The sequence below is a fragment of the Narcine bancroftii genome, chromosome 1, assembly GCF_036971445.1.
Source record: "Narcine bancroftii isolate sNarBan1 chromosome 1, sNarBan1.hap1, whole genome shotgun sequence".
NCBI classification, from domain to species: domain Eukaryota; kingdom Metazoa; phylum Chordata; class Chondrichthyes; order Torpediniformes; family Narcinidae; genus Narcine; species Narcine bancroftii.
In genome coordinates, this window is record NC_091469.1 from 17,410,195 (window position 1) to 17,429,557 (window position 19,363).

A 19,363-nucleotide genomic window follows, 5' to 3' on the forward strand; every position below is an offset into this window, starting at 1 on the left:
TCTCTGTATTGCACAGTCAGTTTGTTTATATTTGTTATCTGTTTACAGTTCTTTTAATTGTTTACATGTTTACACACTATAGTTTATTTTTTTGCACTACCAATTAGTGGTAATCCTGCCACGTACTCAGAAAAAAGAATCTCAGGGTTGTATGTGATGTCATGTGCGTACTCTGACAATAAATCTGAAATTTGATATCTTAGTCTTAACAAATTTCAGTTCAAGTGTCACGTTGTATACTATTTCAAACATTATTTAAGGTAATTGAGTCATACGTATGTCTACCACCAACTCAGCGCTGACCATGAAGCACTCTTTAATACTGATCTGACACTCATCCCATTTAAAAAAAATCTTTCTCAACAAATACATTTGACAACTTAAACAAATTGAAATTTCAAGAGGCGAGTTTTTGAACAAAATTAATGAAAACTTGAAAAAAACAAGGGAGACTGCATTTGCTAGAGAACTGGAGCAACCCATAAAATGCTGGTGAAACTCAATTGATTAGGGCAGCAACCAAGCAAGAAAATAGATGCTCATTATTTCAGATTGACTATCAACTGCTTTCTGTGAATTCTGCCTGATCTGCTGAGTTCCTCCAGCATTTAGTGTTTTTTTAAAGATTTGGTTGGAATGCTGCCATTTGTTTTATTGCTTCATAGCTTCTATATTCTAACTCGGTCCAAATTTTTCAAAGCCTCATTTAATAACGTGTAAACTATTTAAATTAACACAACTATTTGTTAACAACATCCAGAAAAATGTATTCAGCTTCTCTTCCAAATAAAACTATATCTAAGAGTCTGAAGTCTGAAGCCTGAAGCCAAGTTACTTTATAAACCTTGTGTTATGTTGAGGAACTTTATATCATTTGCTTGAGGCAAGCTATTATTTTTGAGTGATTTTTCATGAAATTGCAAAGTTTTTTTCAAGTACATCAGTATTAAACCTTGTGCTGGGATTTGATTGCACAGCCAGTGTGACATCATTTTATGTTAGGAGATTAGTGAAGGATAGCTTCTAGAATCTCCCCTGGTGCTGTACCTACTGTATCTTGGTCTTGAAGCAATTGGAGTATCAATCTTGTTTAAAAGAGATACACTACTTCTTAGATTAGTGCATATTGAATGAGACATTGATAAACACCAATTCTGATATCTCTTCCAGCATTATGCCAGTTAGCACACTATATGTTTTCCATCAGCCTCTGTGTCTTCAGCCAGTAATATTGGAATGTAAAAATGATCAAGGAAGCTCATTTGGTTAATTTTATTCACTGTTTTCTGTGGCACTCTTTGTTCAGAAATTTAAAATGGGTGACCTGTCAGTTACACACTTTTGAGTTATAAAAATCTCCTTTGCATTGGGTATTTCACAAATCATCACCCAAAAAAAATGAAATTTTGAATTAAATTCACTCTTCAAATTTGAGGTAAAATAAATAAACAAACAAACAAACAAACTTTAACTAAAAATAAATAGGTGAACATGAATTGTAAAAGAAAGAAAAAAAATGTATGTTTAATTTTTCCCAACATGTTCGTGAGATAGGTTCGTTTCACAGTGTAGAAAGTTTTTTTTCTGGCATTTTCCATATTATTTATTTTCAGGCTGTATGAAACAGGGCAACAAGTTTAATTGCAAGTTGCTATAGCATCTGCAGTCTTCTGTCTCCAAATGCAGCTTCTGGCTACATTGGAGACGAGCAACTGACAAGGCAATTTCTTCAGTGACTCCCTTGCATTAACAACCAGCTATGGTATCCAACATCACAGTTGAGAAAAAAAAGTCTCAAGGGAACATATTTCCATTTATAACATTGGATTCGATTGGAAATATTGATTTATGTTCTGGAAAAGCATGATGCAGACAGTTTTCTAGGAATGTGAACCCTCCATAATGCAGGGTTGCCTCTCTCAAGGATTTTTCAACTGACCTCCTATCATTTTAATATCAAAGTAAAATGTTGCATATGCTGGAAACCTGAAATATCAGAGTTCATCTACACATAGAATTATCTGTTTTATGTGAAGGATCTTATGCTAAAGTGCACAATAAACATATTTTGAAAAACGCAGGAATACCTCTGAAGGAAACAATTGATCACTTTATCACCATCATCCAATGCCATTGTCATGTAACTGGAGCTTATGGCAAGCAGTGCAGGGAGTCCTGGATGGTGGATGGTCATGCAGATGGATAGACACTGTGCTTCTCAACCAGGGAGGGGTATTGATGATAAACAGAGCAATGAACTTGTTGATGGATGGCCCTCTGGGCCTCAAACCTCTGAGCAGAATCAGGTGTCCTGGTTACCAGCTCTTTGCATCTAAGAATATATCTGACAAAGAGCAAGGCTGGTTTGTCAGCAATTTATGTTGAGAGGCAAGTGTTGACTCTGATCCTTTATTCTTTCAATGTTGCCCAAATCCAAACTACAACACTTGCATTGGAAAAATAACAATATAACATACAACACTAATTTTGAAAATTAGGAATTTGTTTTGGTGTCGATCCCATCATTGAGTAGTTTTTTTTTGTGATTTCAGGGTGATTATTTATTCCTATTGAATCATTTGATTTTTTTTCTCATCTTTTACATTGTCATAATATAAAACAGGACAAAAAGAGTTCAGTTCAAGTTTACCAATGTGCAGAGAGAAAGTATGTTTATGAGAAGTCCACAAAGATGTCTATTCAGTACATAGGCAACATTTTTTCCAAGTATGAGGTTCAGTAAGAAATCTAAAAATATGGCAAAGAAACCTTTCCAAACAGACATTCACTCCACTATTTAGGTACCAATCATTTAACAATTGTCCAATTATCAATCCATATTTAAGAATCCTCTTTAAGTTCCTATCAATTTCCATTGTGCCTTCATTCTGGATTTGAATATTGTATCAAATTCATCAACAGCAATGAGATGAACATGGCCATTACATATTGTCCATCGGAAAAGAGAAGAGTTGAGCAGGTAAAAAAATCACTTTGTCCTCATTCTGCACTTCTTTCAATTAGACTTGCAATGTTTATGTAAAGATTCCACTTTGAGCCATACAAAAATGGCAATTTTTAAGAAAAAAGCACCAATGATTTTGTCTTTATTTCCTTGCCTTAAAAAAACTGGTGTTAGGGAAAAAAAACCTATGTGTATGTTTAATGAGGAGCTCCCTGCTTCCTCCAGACAGGCTGGATCACCGATTAAACTGATAATTCAAACCCATCATCCAAACCCATTTCATAAGCTGAAGCTTTCAAAGGCACTAATGGTTCTGTCAATCGAGTCGAGAGCTGTCAATGAGCGAGCCCATTCATGAATAGTTTCCCGCGATAATACAGCTGATTAAGCCTTACAGCCATCAGCCATGATTTGACTCGTCAATGGGTCTAGGGCACGCACATTAATTCAAAAGTGTCAACAGAGTTTCATTCCCATTCTACCTCAGCCTAGAAATTTCCCTTCCCTTTGTGAATGTTGATGGCTGAATATTATTGTGAGACTGATCATTTACATGTGCTAATTAAAGACTAAACCCTCGGATATACAGAACATGGATATTAGAGTGTATTGGAACTGCTCCTTCCAGACTTTTGCTTATTTCATATGTAAGAAATTATTTATCTTCATTATGACTTGTACATAAGATTGATGTCAACCTTAACCTTTCTTAACCTTGACTTAAGAAAAGGCAATGCCAGATGTTAAACCAGTACTTGTAACAATTAATTCATAGAATTGTGTGCCAGAAAATGCCTTAAATACTGCACTGTTTCTCTGTGATCTTTGAATGAGGTTTGATATTGACGAGGGTGACATTGTCTACCTGACATCAATATCTCTCATTCCCACTAGTGTAACTTAATATATGCTCTATGTTTTGTATGCTCTATAGTTCTGTGTGTATTTTTCTGTTTTTGACGTCGTGGACTATCACATTTACACTGCACGTTTCTATCTTGTCAGTCAATCCAACTAGCATTGTGAGGCAGAAATTGTGTGCTCACTAATAAAAGTTGAATGCAACTTTAGGAAAATGCTGGAAGTACAATGCTGGTCATGTAGCATTTTGGGAAGCAGAAATAATAAGTAGTTCAAGCCATTTATCTACAAACTTTTTATTTACCTGCCATATTTTGAAAAGTCTGGATAAAGTGGATGTGAAGAAGATGCTTCCAGTTATGGGAGAGTCTCGGATCAGAGGACACAGCCTCAGAATTAAAGGACGTCTCTTTGGAACAAGGATTTTAAAAAATTTATTCAGTGATTAGTGGTGTGCTGCAGAGATTGGTGTTGGGTCAAAAATAGTTCACAATGTACGTCACTGATTTCATCGAGGGATCCAAGGGCAGTGTATCTAATTATGCTGATGATACAACATTGAGTGAAAAGCAAATTGTCCAAAAGATACAGAGTCAACAGAGAGACATTAATAGGTTAAGTGAGTGGGCAAGAGTCTTGCGGATGGAGTACCACTTTGATAAATGTAAGTTCTTCCTCTTTGGAAGGAAAAATAATAAATCTGAGAATTATTTAAATGGCTAAAACTTGCAGAATACTGTTGTGCAGAGGAGCCTAGGAGTGCTTGTGCATGAATCACCAAGAGTTATTTTGCAGGTGCAGCAGATCATTAAGAAGCTAATGGATGGTGGCCTTCATTGCTGGAAAGATTGAGTCTAAGAGCAGGGAGATGCTTCTTCAATTGTACAGGGTACTGGTGAGGCCACATCTAAAGTCGAAAAGTAGAACCATAGAGAGCTGCATCTCAGAAACAGGCCCTTTGGCCCTTCTGGACTGTGCTGAATTATTATTATTATGCCTATTCTCACTGAACTGCAATCAAGGCCATATCACTTCATACTTCTCTCATCCATGTACCAGTACAAATTTTGCTTATATGTCAAAATTAAGCCTGCTTTTACCAGTTCAGCTGGTAACTTATTCTATGATCCCACCAGTCTCTGCATGAGTTTATCCTAAAGTTACCTTTATTTTTTTTTCCTTTCAACCTTAATCCATGTCTATTGGTTTTTATCTTTCTGACGTCAATGGAAAAAAAAGTCTGTTTGTATTTACTCTATCAATACTCATCATAATTTTGAATACCTCTATCAAATCTTCCATCATTCTTCTGCACTCCAGGGAATAATGTCCTAACCTACTTCCTCAGGAGTTTGCAGATATTTGGTATGACACCCTGGCAAATTTCTCCAGAGGTGTGGTGGAAAGTGTGCTGACAAACTGCTTCACAGTCTGGTATGGGGACACCATACCTGAGCATAAAGCCTTCCAAAAGGTACTGGACACAACTTCGGACATCACAGATAAAATACTCCCCGCTATTTTGTACATCTTCAGGGAACACTACCATCGGAGGGCAGCAGCAATCATCAAACACCCACACCACCCAGCACATGCTCTGTTCTCACGGATGCCATCAGGAAAGAGGTTTTGGTGCCACAAGACTCACACCACCAGGTTCAAGAACAGCTGCTACCCTCCACCATCAGGTTCCTCAACCACAAACTCAATCAGAGACTCATTTAAAGATTCTTACTTGTATATTTTATTGATTTTCTTTTGTTCTCTGTATTGCAGACAGTTTGTTTACATGTTTTATCTGTTTACAATTCTTTTAATTGTTTACATGTTTATGCTGAGTAAAGTTTTTTTTTGCTCTACCATTTAGTGGTATTTCTGCCATGTCTGCAGGAAAAAATGGAATCTCAGGGTTGTATGTGATGTCATGTATGTACTCTGACAATAAATCCGAAATTTAAAATCTAATCTTTCCCTGTAACTCAGTTCCTCAAGTCCTAGCAATATCCTTATAAATCTCCTCTAGATGCTTTGAATCTTATTAATATCTTTCCAGTAGTGAGGTGTCCAAAAAATGCACCCACACTACCAATTTTGTCTCACCAATCTCTTATACAAATTTAGCATAACATCCCAACTACTATGCTCAATACTTTGATTTAAGGCCAACATGTCAAAAGGTCTATTTATGACCCTCTGTATCTGTGACACCACTTTCAGGGAATTATGTATTTGTATTCCTAGATTCCTCTGTTCTACTGCATTCCTCAGTGCTTTCCTTTTTACAGTGAATGTCCTACTTTGGTTTGCCCTTCAAAGCTTCAGCACCTCTCATTAAACTGCATTAAATTCCATCTGTGATTTCTCAGATCATTTTTCCAGTTGGTACAAATCCCTCTTCAAGGTTTGAAAGTTCATATTGTCTACTCTCCCTCCAACCTTTGTGTCTTCTGTAAACTTGCTGATCCAATTTATCACATAATTATTGATATAAATGACAAACAACAGTGGACCCAGCACTGATACTTATAATCATATAACCATATACAGCACAGAACAGGCCAGTTTGGCCCTACTAGTCCATGCCAGAACAAATCCCCACCCTCCGAGTCCCATTGACCAGCACCTGGTCCATACCCCTCCAATCCTCTCCCCTCCATGTAGTTATACAGTCTTTCCTTAAATGTAAATAACGTCCTTGCTTCAACCACATCTGCCGGAAGCTTATTCCACATCCCATGCGTGAAGAAATTTCCCCTCATGTTCCCCTTATAATTTTCCCCCTGCAATCTCAAACTATGGCCTCTGGTTTGAATATCCCCCACTCATAATTGAAAAAGCCTATCCACGTTGACTCTCTCTGTCCCTTTTAAAATCTTGAACACCTCCATCAAATCTCCCCCTCAATCTTCTACTCTCCAGAGAAGCATCACTGGTCACAGGCCTTCAATAAGAGAGGAAATCATCCACTCTCTGGCTTCTCCCATGAAACCAATATTTTATCCAATTTACTACTTCACCATGATTATGAAGTGACTGAACCTACCTGACTAACCTCCTATGTGGGACCTTGTCATCCACCTCATTAAAATCCTTGTGGACAACATCCACAGCCTTTGGTAACCGCCTTGTAAATTCTATAAGATTGGTTAAACATCACCTACTATGCACAAAGCCATGTTAGCTATCTATAATCAGTCCCTGTCTATCCAAATACTTACATATCCAATCTCTTAGAACACGTTTCAATAACTTACCCAATACTGATATCGGGTTCATTGGCCTATAATTGACAGGTTACTTTTATAGATATTTTTAACCAATGGAATAACATGAGCTACTCTCCAATCCTCCAGCACTTCACCCATGTTAACTATAACTCCAGCACCTCACATGTTAAATATAACTGCTAGGACCCCTGCAATTTCTACTCTAGTGTCCCTCATGGTGCAAGAGACTACCTTGTTAGGCTCTTGGGATTTATTAACCTATGTTTGCGTGCAGTTCTAGTTTCCATACTGTCTTTGGAGGTGGAGCAGAGTAGGTTTGTTAGGTTGATTCCAGTGATGAGGAGGTTTGTTTATGAGGAAGGATTAAGGAGCCAAGAACTTTACTAATTGGAGTTTAAAAGGATGAGGTTGTATCTCATGGAGACATAAAATTATGAAAAGAATAGATACGAGGGGAGCAGGGAAGATATTTTCACTGGCATGTGATACAGGAAGAAGGGATCATAAGATTTAGCTGAGTAAATTTTGGACAACCATGAGGAGAAAATGCTTTTCCCAGAGAGTTGTGAATCTGTGGAATTTTATGCCCAAGGAAGCATTAGAATCTGCCTCATTAAATGAATTTAATGCACAGTTAGATTACTGAATAGTAAAGAAATTAAGGGTTATGGGGAAAAGACAATTAGGTAGAGCTGAGTCCACAGCCATATCAGTCATGATCTTTTAAAATGACTTCTTGTTTGATGGGCCATGCTCATACTTATGCTTTTTTTTTTGCTTTTTTGCTGACCCTTTTCTACAATTGTTTATTTCGTTCTGCTAAGCTTTTAATGGAGACATTGGCAAGCATGTAAGATCATTTAGTGAAAGATTATCCATTTCCAGTGGATAGACATTCTAACCTATATGGGTGCAAATAAATGGAATTTCTTCTGATGTGTCTCTGAACCCATTAGCTTTATAATCTTGCAATTTGTGAATTCCAAAATCCTTGAAAAGTTTAGAAAATTATTAAGACATGAGGTGTCATTGTGAGCTAAAGAAGTACAGAAAGGCTCTTCTGGTTTAAAATATGTCTGCTTACTCCAGCCCATTGATTGGGTAGAATGTACTTGATAACCATAAGAGAAAAAAAATGAACTGTGGCATTGCTCAAGTGGGCTCACAGGGTCATGGAGGCCGGTACTGGAGGAGGGAAGTTCTATTACTGAAGGGGTGAAAGAGACTGCAGAGGCAATTAGGACAACAGATCTGGGTAAAGTCAAAGAGGAAACTATTGCAAGGTAATCCAGTTAACATCAAGGCTCCAGTCACTCCATGTATCATAATTTATGAAAAATTGTCCGCAGCTGGAAGTCTTATTTGGAAGCTGCTTTAATTGCCCTGCCCCTTCCCACATTGACCCATTTGACTGTGCCCTCCTCCCATTCCAGGGTGAGGAAAAACAGAAATTTGAAGACCAGCACCCCACCTGGATCATCTACAACCTAAGTGCATCAACATTGAATTCTCCAATTTCAGGTGATTTCCTCCTGCTTAGTTTCTTTCTCCTCATCCATCCATAGAACGGTGACCATGGCAGCGGACGAGGGAGGGTGTCTGCAGCTGAAAGGCCAATGCATGCAGCAGACAGCTGACAATTGAGGTGAGAAACTCACGCCAGGCTGCAGGCTGCTGGACACTGTCTCGAAACTGGCTGAAAGGGTAAAAGGTATCAGAACTAGGATGTAAGGGGGTGCTGAAGGCACTGAAGGGTTCCTGACCATGTCAGAGATTTGGATCTGGAGCTTGGGTTCCCAATAGTTTGGATTGTGGAGGCTGTGGAAGCACTGGAGGCATATCTATGGGAACTCGATGACTCTTGGAGGACTCTCTTTTGCTTCTCTTTCGGTCTGTAAGAGGCGGTTCAGGCAATTTCTGCCAAAGGAGAATCTGTCTGCCTTAGAGCAGGCAAAAGCAATTTCATGTAATATGACACTGTTTTACTACAATGACAATAAATTAAATCTTGAATCTTGAACTTGTCAGTCCATTCGGCCATGGATAGACATGTCAGTATGGGAATGGGAAGTGAAATCAAATTGGAAGATCCTGGTTGTTGCAGTGGACAGAATTAAGGTACTCAGTGAATCAATTTGAATCCCAATCTGCATCTAGTCTCCCTGAAGTAGAGGACAGCAGATGCAGTAAATGACCCCTTCAGCTTCATCGATAAAGTGCTGCTTTACTTGGAGGGCCTGTCTAAGAGTCTTTTAAATATACCTGTTGAACCAGACTCCACTTCCACCCCTTGCAATGCATTTGAGGCACCCAGTACTCTCTCTGTGAAAATCGTACTCCTGACATCTCCCCAAAACTTTACTCCTTTCACCTCATACAGATGCCATTTAGTGTTTGCTACTTTTGCCTTGGATAAAATATGTTGCATGTCCAACCTATCTATACCTCTCATAATCTTGTAGACCTATAGTAAGTCCCCTCTACTCCTTATTTGTTCCAAAGCCATAGCTCTGCTTACCTTACCTCAGAAAACACATTCTCTAATCTCCTCTGCACCCACTCCATAGCTGACACATCCTTCCTATAATGAGGCAACCAAAACTGAATGTAACATTCAAAGTGTTGTCTAACTAGAGTTTTATAGAGCTGCAACATTACCTCATGACTCTTGAAATTAATTCTTTGACTAATGAAGGCTAGCATACCATAAGCCTTCTAAATTACATTATCAACTTGCATAGCAACCTTTCGAGATCTATGGATGTGGACCCCAGGACTCTCTGCTCTTTCACACTGTTAATATTTCTGCCCATTAACTATGCATTCAGCCTTCATATGACCTTGAAAAATGCATCACTTCCCACTTGTTCTAACTGAACTGGCACTCTTCTACCTAATGCTGCATCCTCTTTATATCTTGTTGTAATCTATGACAACCTACACAATCCACAACAACACCAACCTTTGTGTTGACTGCAAACATACTGACTCAATCCTCTTCTTCTTTGTGTAGGTCACAAAGAGAAGGGGTCACAGTACAGATCCCTGTGGAACCCACTAGTCACTGACCTCCAGGTAGATCCTGTATCATCCACTCTGACACTCTGCTTTCTATAGGCAAGCCAATTCTGAATCTGCATAGGCAAGGTTTCATAGATCCCATGCTTCATGAATTTCTGAATGAGTCTCTCATGGAAGATCTTGCATCCTTGCAAGAGACTGGGTGGAAAGAGGTGTAAGAGAGTCAGTGTGAGAGTCAGTAGCTTTGTAAAAGATGTTGTGTAGGTAGTCTGTCTTATAACATTGGAAACAGAGATTGAGAAAGGGAAAAGAGGTTCAGGAGATGAACTAAGTGAATTTGAAGGCAGGATCGAAGTTGGCAGTGAGGTGATAAAATGATTGAGCTCATCATGGAGGCAGGATGCTGTACCAATGTAGTCATCAAGGTTGAGAAGAAAGAGTTGTAGATTGTTGCCTGGTCAGGCTTGCGACATAGATTGTTCCACTCAGCCAACAAAAAAGATAGGCACATCTAGGGCCCATGTGGGTACCCAGTGCTGCACTTTTCTGTTTTCAATATTTGTATTGGTTTTGCCAAATATATGTTCCATAAGTACATAATAAAATAAAGTATTAACAAATCTCGTGTAACAATACAAATAATACTGAGACTTGTGTTACATTAAAAAGAAAGGTAAAAAGAAAAGCACTATACTAACTATCTAATTCAATCTCATCCCTTCGGAGGCTACCAACACAAACAGTCCACAACTAATAATAAAAGGAAGGTAAACAAAACAAAAACTAAATAATCTTACAAGTTTTGAAAATACTTAAGAAAAGAACCTCAAAGAAACAAAGTTAAGATTCATTTCAGTAATGGAACATCTAATTTTTTTCTAAAATCAGACATGCCATTACATTGGACAACCATTGAAAATGAGTGGGAAGGACAGCATCTTTCCATCTCATTAAAATCACCCTTCTTACGATATGGGAGGCCAGGCAACTACGTGAGATTGAGAAGCAGTCAGAATTAAAACCAGATGGCCCACATTCCAAACAGAGCAGTAAAAGGAGTTGGAATCAAATTAATATTAGAACTAAAGGCAAGGTACGAAATACCCCTTCCCAAAAATTGGAAAGAGAAGAACATGACCAAAATATTTGATAGAGTTACCTTCTTCAGTTTTACATTCATCACATTTATAAGAGAGATTAGAGTAGAATTTAGAAATTGAACTTTGGAACAGTGGGCCCAGTGTACTACCTTAAATTGTAATAATGAATGGCAAGCACAAAGAGAGGATGAATGCACTCGTTTCAGAATAGAATTCCATGTAGTTACAAAAAATGGTTGTGGAAAATCTTGTTCCCCTAGTTTTTTTAAAACAAAATCTGTCCAGGGAACTATCCCTAGAATTTAAAAGTAATTTATAAAGGCCAGAGCTGCACCTTTGATCTAAAGAAAGTGGGAGATGTTAAAAGAGAAGTTGTTGAGGGTGAGTTGCAGTTCTTCCAGACAGAAGAGGATGATAGTGGAGGGTGACTGGTTGATTCTGTTACCCATTGGATGATAAATATGTTCCATGGATATGCAAATTACTACAAATCAACTTCAGCCAGCTACTGTGGTCATTTTGGGCTTTTAAGAAAGGATGGATCTCAGAAATTCATAGATTTGTCTTCCTGCAGTTCATTGAGCTGGCTGAACACAACATTGAGATGGTACCGCATAAATCTTAAAGATGAACCTGCTGATTTGTCTCCTGATGGCATTATTCCTTCTCCTTCTCTAAACATTCCACCATTCATTACACTTTTGCTTCTCAGTCAGGGCACTCAGAATTTCCAAGCACACGTGGATATGGTGATCTATGAGCAGATGCCATTGTTGCTTACAGCCTTGGAATTAAATCAGACCTCTCCTCTTCAGGGATTCCAATTGTCATTCAGGATAAACTTCATCAGAACCCCAGAGCAGATAAGATGATTTGTAGTATAGCCAGTAAGGAAAGTAGAGATGGATGTGTTAATACTTTTGTTGCTTTTGTTAATGCTGAAAAGATTGAGTATAAAGGATGAATTTTCTGAAGAAATCTTAGTCCTGGTGTATAAAAGCCAGGTGGAATCAACTGATGTGGTAGTGTATATTCTTAAATGTATTTGTCACAAAATAACAAGTATCATGAAAAGGGTTCTTCTATGAACAGACTAAAAGCTTCCTTACAGTTCTTACTAATATTGTGCCACAATAATGTACCTCAAAAATGTACAGCTACTTCCACTGTGGGAAACATATAAAACTCTCAATGGTTTAGACAGACTAGATGCAGGTAAGGTTGTTTCCAATGATGGGAAAAAAAACAAGAAACAGGAGTCACAGTTTAAGGATAAGGAGGAAGTTTTTCTATGACTGAGATGAAGAAAAACTTCTCTCAGAGGGCAGTGGATCTGTGGAATTCTTTGGCACAGGAAGTAGTTGAGGCCAGTTCCATGTCAATATTTAAGAGTAGGGGGGTTGTGGCAAGATGGTGTAGAGAGCAGACGTGTGATCCCACCACTCCTCAGCCAGTTTTTTTTTAAACACCATCTTTAAAGTTTATCTAAGTGAATAAAAGTTGTATCTTTATCTTTGGGAGTATTAGTGGGTCACAATGGTGACTAATGTTAAAAAAAACGAAAGCTCAATTACAGAAGAAATTACCTTTTAAAAGTGCTAAAGAATTGAGGCCCACCTGTCCAGCTGAAGCCACGGAATTGTCGTTTAGAACCTTCAAGGCACAGAGAACTCCTGCCAGGCTGAGTATTACACTGGCGCCAACCTTGCCTCCACAAGATGGCACCAGCCTGTTGACGAGCTCGGCCAGAGTTGATTCGCACGCTCGCGATGTCGGACGTGCAGGCGACCCGGCTGAGAGAAGAGCCTGAGCTGGCATCAGTTGAGCTGGGGACATGCAAAATGGAGACAGAAGCTGCCTCTAAGCAGTCCCTGGCCTTGCCGGGCATGTGCGGACCCTCAAGGGTCTGTGAATTACTGGATCACGTGTGGGCTGTGGGGGGGCCTGAGCGGCGGCGTCCCAACATGGTGTGCAGACCCACAACTACACCGGCAAGGGCTCGACAACAATGGAAGAAGAGGAAGACTTACCTTTAATGAGCAGTTCACGGGAACAATTGGAGGTAGAGTCTAGAGAAGGTAGGCTTCAAGATGTGGAATTGGATCCTGGAATGGAGTCTGTTTGTACAGTCTTGGAAGAGATTGCCTATCATATGGACAATATGTTGAAACAAATGACTCAAGGATTTTTGGATGTGACAACTAAAATATCTAATATGTCTGAAGATATATCTACAGTTAAGAGGGATGTCAGTAAATCTATTAAATCAGTGGATACAGTGCAAGAAATTGTTTTTAAATTGAAACAGCTTTTTCTGAATGTAAATTCAAGTTGTACATAATAAGGAAAAAATAGAGAAAGTTGAAGATTCATTCGTAAGAAAGACTTACTGAAAAAAATTGATTCATTGGAAAATCAAAGTCGGAGAAATAACGTGAAAATTGTGGATCTTCCAGAAGACATTGAAGGGTCTGATCCAATAAAATTTTTCAAGAGTTGGATTCCTGAGGTGTTGGGCAAAGAGTTATTTTAGAAGGTTTGGTATTGGAGAGGGCACATAGAGCTTTAGGAAAGAAACCATTACCGGGATAACTGCCACGAGCAGTCTTAGTTCGGTGCCTGAACTATCAAGACAGAGAAATGATATTACGGTTGGCAATACAGAAGGCACGACAAAGTCAATCTCCACTGACGATTCAAAATAACAGAGTATTTTTATTTTTTTATTTTTTTTATACGCAAATTTGAGTCAAGAAATTATGAGGCGACAACCGGAATTTAATTTGGCTAAAGAAATACAGTAGCGGATGGGTTATAAATTTGCTTTTCGATATCCTGCTGTGTTAAAACTCTTTTATGGTAACTTTAAAACTCAATTTTTTGAAAATGATCATGATGCATTAATTTTTGCTAATTCATTACCGGATTTATGAGGACATGGAAGAGTTTCACCACCGTCGAGGGCAAATGGAAATGGGCAGAATGGGCAGAATGGGAAAAATGGAAAGAAAGAAGTTTTAACACAAAGTCTTATTGATATTGAAGATCTGGAACAATCATTGGAAATGGAGTCATTGGGTTGAATATATTTACAGTATTGAATTGAATGATGTATTTCTGGCCCGGGAGGTGGATAGCACTTTGATAGTCATCTGCCACTAGTGGGGTTTATCACACCCAGTTTTTTTGGGTGTTACTACCTTTGGGTCGTGTTTTTTTTGGGAGGGGATAATTAAAATTTTTTCTATATATACTTTCTTTTAAAAAAATATTTAAGGGAGGGAGAGTGGTTTTAATTTACTAGAAGGGGAATGATATTTTGTAGTAAGTGATTATATTGTTAGTTTGTAAGGATGTCTAATTTGAAATTTGCAACTTTTAATGTTCAGGGGTTAAATAACCCGATTAAGTGAAAGTGAGTTTTGGCTTATATCAAGAAAATGAAAATTGATATTGCCTTTTTACAAGAAACACATTTGACTGAAAAAGAAGAGAGTTTGGGTTGGGCATGTGTTTTTTTTCTTCATTTAATTGTAAGGCAAGGGGTGTAGCAATTTTAATTCATAAGAATTCATCTTTTGAGTTGCAAACTATGGAAGGGACTCCTGGAAAAATTTTAAAGGTGAATTGTAAAATTTTTACTGAATCTTGGACTTCGCTTAATGTTTATGCATCTAACATCGATAATGAGTGTTTTATTTTGGATGCTTTTTTGTTATTAAATCAAGCTAATGAAAATATTTTAGTTGGGGGAGATTTTAATTGTGACTTGGATCCTTTGTTGAATAGATCCCCAAAAGTATAAAGAAATCAAAGATGGTGATACAAATTAAGGCCTTAATGAAGGATTTAAATTTGGTGGATATTTGGAGAATGGTTAATCCTACCGAGAAGGATTTTTCCTTTTATTCATCTTGACATGAATTATTTTCTAGAATAGATTTTTTTTAGTATCGGCACATTTTCAAGGAAGGGTATTACAGGCAGAATATAAAAGCAGGGTTATATCAGATCTTTCTTTATTATTTTTTTCTTATGTAAGTTCAGAAGTGGTACGTTCATCTTATAGATGGAGATTTAACACAATGTTGTTGAAAAAACCAGAGTTCATTATTTTTGTTAAAGAACAGATTACTTTTTTTTTTGTCTGAAAATGTTAATTCTGTAAAAAGTTGTTTTGTGTTATGGGAAGCATTAAAAGCTTATTTAAGATGACAGATTATAAGTTATACGACTAAAGTTAAGAAGCAGTATATGGCAGAAAATTTAGAATTAAAAAAGCAAATTGATGAATTGGAAAAGGAATTTCAGAAGGAAATGACAGAAGATAAAAAAAACTGGATTTGACTAAATTGAAATTGTGTTATAATACATTGCAGACTTATCAATTTGAATATTTAATTAATTGATCTAAGCAGCGTTATTATGAGTTGGGTGAGAGGGCACATAAGGTGCTTGCATGGCAGGTTTCATGGATTATTAATGCTGTAAAAAAAGAATTCAACAGTTACCTACAAACCTCAGGAAATTAATTACCAGTTTTATTTATTTTACAAAAAAAATTATATACTTCTGAGCGGAAAAAAGATAGTGGTTCTATTGATTCTTATTTATCTAAGTTAACGTTATCAGCATTAGAAGAGGAGAACGCTATGGATCTGGAAGATCAGTTTACAGAATTAGAGATTAAGGCAGCTATGTTGGAAATGCCAAATGGGAAGTCACCTGGTGATGATGGTTTTTGGTGGAATTTTATAAAACTTTTTATGAAGATTTATCTTTGGTGTTTGGGGAGGTATTACAACAAGTGACTGAACAGTATGAGTTACCAGAATCTTGCTCTAGTGCTTTAATTACCGTAATCCTGAAAAAAGATAGAGACCTGTTGAAAGTGTCTTCACACAGACCTGGTCAATGCATATTGACAGCAGCCCACTTGATGTGGAAAAAGTCTTTGATAGGGTTGAATGGGATTTTTTATTTAAAGTATTGGAGAAGTTTAAATTTGGTCTTTTTTTATTGGTTGGGTTAAACCTTTATATATGAACCTGACTGCTTCTTTTCTTTGGCTTGGCTTCATGGACGAAGATTTATGGAGGGGTATGTCCACGTCTACTGCAGGCTTGTTGGTGACTGACAAGTCTGATGCGGGACAGGCAGGCACGGTTGCAGCGGTTGCAAGGGAAAATTGGTTGGTTGGGTGTTGGGTTTTTCCTCCTTTGTCTTTTGTCAGTGAGGTGGGCTCTGTGGTCTTCTTCAAAGGAGGTTGCTGCCCGCCGAACTGTGAGGTGCCAAGATGCACGGTTGGAGGCGATATCAGCCCACTGGTGGTGGTCAACGTGGCAGGCACCAAGAGATTTCTTTAAGCAGTCCTTGTACCTCTTCTTTGGTGCATCTCTGTCTCGGTGGCCTGTGGAGAGCTCGCTATATAACACGATCTTGGGAAGGTGATGGTCCTCCATTCTGGAGATGTGACCCACCCAGCACATTTGGGTCTTCAGCAGTGTGGATTTGATGCTTGTGGACTCTGCCAGCTCGAGTACTTCAATGTTAGTGATGAAGTCACTCCAATGAATGTTGAGGATGGAGCGGAGACAGCACTGATGGAAGCGTTCTAGGAACCGTAGATGATGCCGGTAGAGGACCCACGATTCTGAGCCGAACAGGAGCATGGGTATGACAACGGCTCTGTACACGCTGATCTTTGTGTGTTTCTTCAGGTGGTTGTTTTTCCAGACTCTTTAGTGTAGTCTTCCAAACGTGCTATTTGCCTTGGCGAGTCTGTTGTCTATCTCGTTGTCGATCCTTGCATCAGATGAAATAGTGCAGCTGAAGTAGGTAAACTGGTTGACCGTTTTGAGTTCTGTGTGCCCGATGGAGATGTGGGGGTGCTGGTAGTCATGGTGGGGAGCTGGCTGATGGAGAACCTCAGTTTTCTTCAGGCTGACTTCCAGGCCAAACATCAACCTGACTGCTAGAGTGGTGACAAATGGTCAAGTTTCATCATCATTTAAATTGACGTGTTCAACTTGACAAGGTTGTCCATTGTCACCAGCTCTATTTGCATTGGCTATTGAACTTAGCTCAAACAATAAGGCAGAATGAACAGATAAGAGGGATGAGAGTTATGGATGAAGAGTATAAGATTAATTTATTTGCAGAGGATATTTTGATATATTTAACAAACCCAGAACAATTATTGCCACATTTACCAGAATGTTTATTACATTATGGAACATTATCTAGATTTAAAGTTAACTGGGATAAGAGTGAAATTTTGCCAGTCGGAGAAGGAGATTATTCAGAGTATTAAAATATTAAAAAACTGAAATGGTCTGATAAAATTAAATATTTAGGAATAATTGTAAATACTGAGTATCAATCTTTATACAAGTTAAATTATGTTCCATTATTTAAAAAGATTAAAGCAGATTTAATTAAGTGGAAAGATCTTCCAATAACTTTAATTGGTCAAGTTATTTGTATTAAGATGAATATTTTTCCTCTTATTCAATATTTATTTCAATCAATACCGTGTTCTCTTTCAAAGAGTTTCTTTCAAGATTTATATAAAGTTAGGAGAGAATTTTAATTGAAAGGTGAACTACCATGGGTAGCATTAAATAAACTTACTTGGAAATATGTGTTAGGTGGGCTTCAATTACCTAATTTTCAAAATTATTATGAAGCAGCTCAATTGAAATTTATTAGTGGATTGATTGATTTGGACAGTCCCCGAGATGGGCTAAAGTTGAGATAGCCTGTATTTCTGAAGTCAAGGAGTATCAATTTATATTTTGATGGAATGTAAATTTGTTGAGAGAATATAATATGGCGATATTAAAACATCTATTAAAACTATCGATTTTTAAAAAATAAGATTTTGGGATCAAAAGGTAAATTAGCAATTTTAACATTATATAATTATCAGCTTATTAATTTTCAATGTTTAATAGTCATTTAAAGAGTTGGGATTCTAAGGGTATAAAAACATTATAGGATTGTTTTGTAGAAGGACAGTTTCTTTCTTTCAATCAATTGAAAGAGCGTTTTGATATGGCTGAAAATTCTTTTATTTGTTTATTATCAACATCGATCTTTGGTGAAAAAAATGTTTGGTAGAGAGATGATTTTACCTGAATTGATGGAATTCGACTTTGATTTCTTCTATACCAAAAAGGGAGCTGGCTGATGGGGTGGGTAGGGATTTGAATTTTTTTCTCATTTTTTTTCTTTTTTCTTTTTTTTAAAATATATACATATTAAATTTTCTTTATGGAATGAATTTTGTATTATAATTAATGATTTTTCAAATAAATAAAGTTTAAAAAATATTTAAGAGTAGGTTAGATTTGGCCCATGTGGCTAAGGGGATCAATGGGTATGGGGAGAAGGCAAGGAACCGGATACTGATCAGCCATGATCATATTGAATGGTGGTATAGGCTTAAAGGGCCAAATGGCCTACTCCTGGACCTATTTTCGATGTTTCTAAAACTAAAGTGGTAAAAATTCAATATTCAATACTATCACATTAATTAGCACAGGAATCAGGAAATCAGTGATCCAAGGTGTGGAACAGGAATATGATTTATTCAAGAATAAAAAAGATTATCATTTGAAATTAACTTGAATCTTGAACCACAATGGTTTGTTATTTACATGAGTCTCAATTACCAATGTAACAATGATGGAATCAATTATTATTTACAAAGTGTTTCAATGAGTTTTACATGCTAAAATTGACATATTGTGGTGGCAGCTACTCTGCTACTGAAATAATACACAACCAGACGGGTTGAGCTCAGTGAGCAGAACTGATTTATTGCAGGCTGCTTGACTGGCCTTATACTCCCAGCCCAGACCTGGCTGAGAACCGTGCTGGGGGCGCTGACATTACCAGGACGTCACGTGGGTCCCCAAGAGCAGGTTTCTGAGCCCGGTGCCGAGGTCGACAGGGAAACCACTGATGGCACCATTTTGGCCGGCTGCCCCGCCGCATGTGTTTCAAGCAGAGCTGGTTCACTTGCCTAATGGCATGCAGCCACACAATCCACCCCCCCACCACCAGAACCAGCGCTGATGTCCTTTATAGTCGGGCAGCCTCACTTCTTTAGCTGGGCCACAAGTACCAGTTCGGTGGGGTCGAGATGTGCTGGCATCAGCCTGTCCACCATAAACAGTTCCCTC

At 37.9% G+C, this 19,363-nt stretch overlaps 1 long non-coding RNA gene across 1 annotated transcript in view; it reads left to right on the forward strand.

Moving 5' to 3' along the window:
• LOC138763595 (uncharacterized) overlaps nt 1-8,692 on the forward strand; it is a 62,410-nt gene extending 53,718 nt beyond the window's left edge. The window contains exon 3 of the long non-coding RNA XR_011357682.1: nt 8,487-8,692. This is a non-coding gene — a long non-coding RNA (uncharacterized lncRNA). The remainder of the gene's footprint in view (nt 1-8,486) is intronic.
• Nucleotides 8,693-19,363: the final 10,671 nt, after the last annotated feature.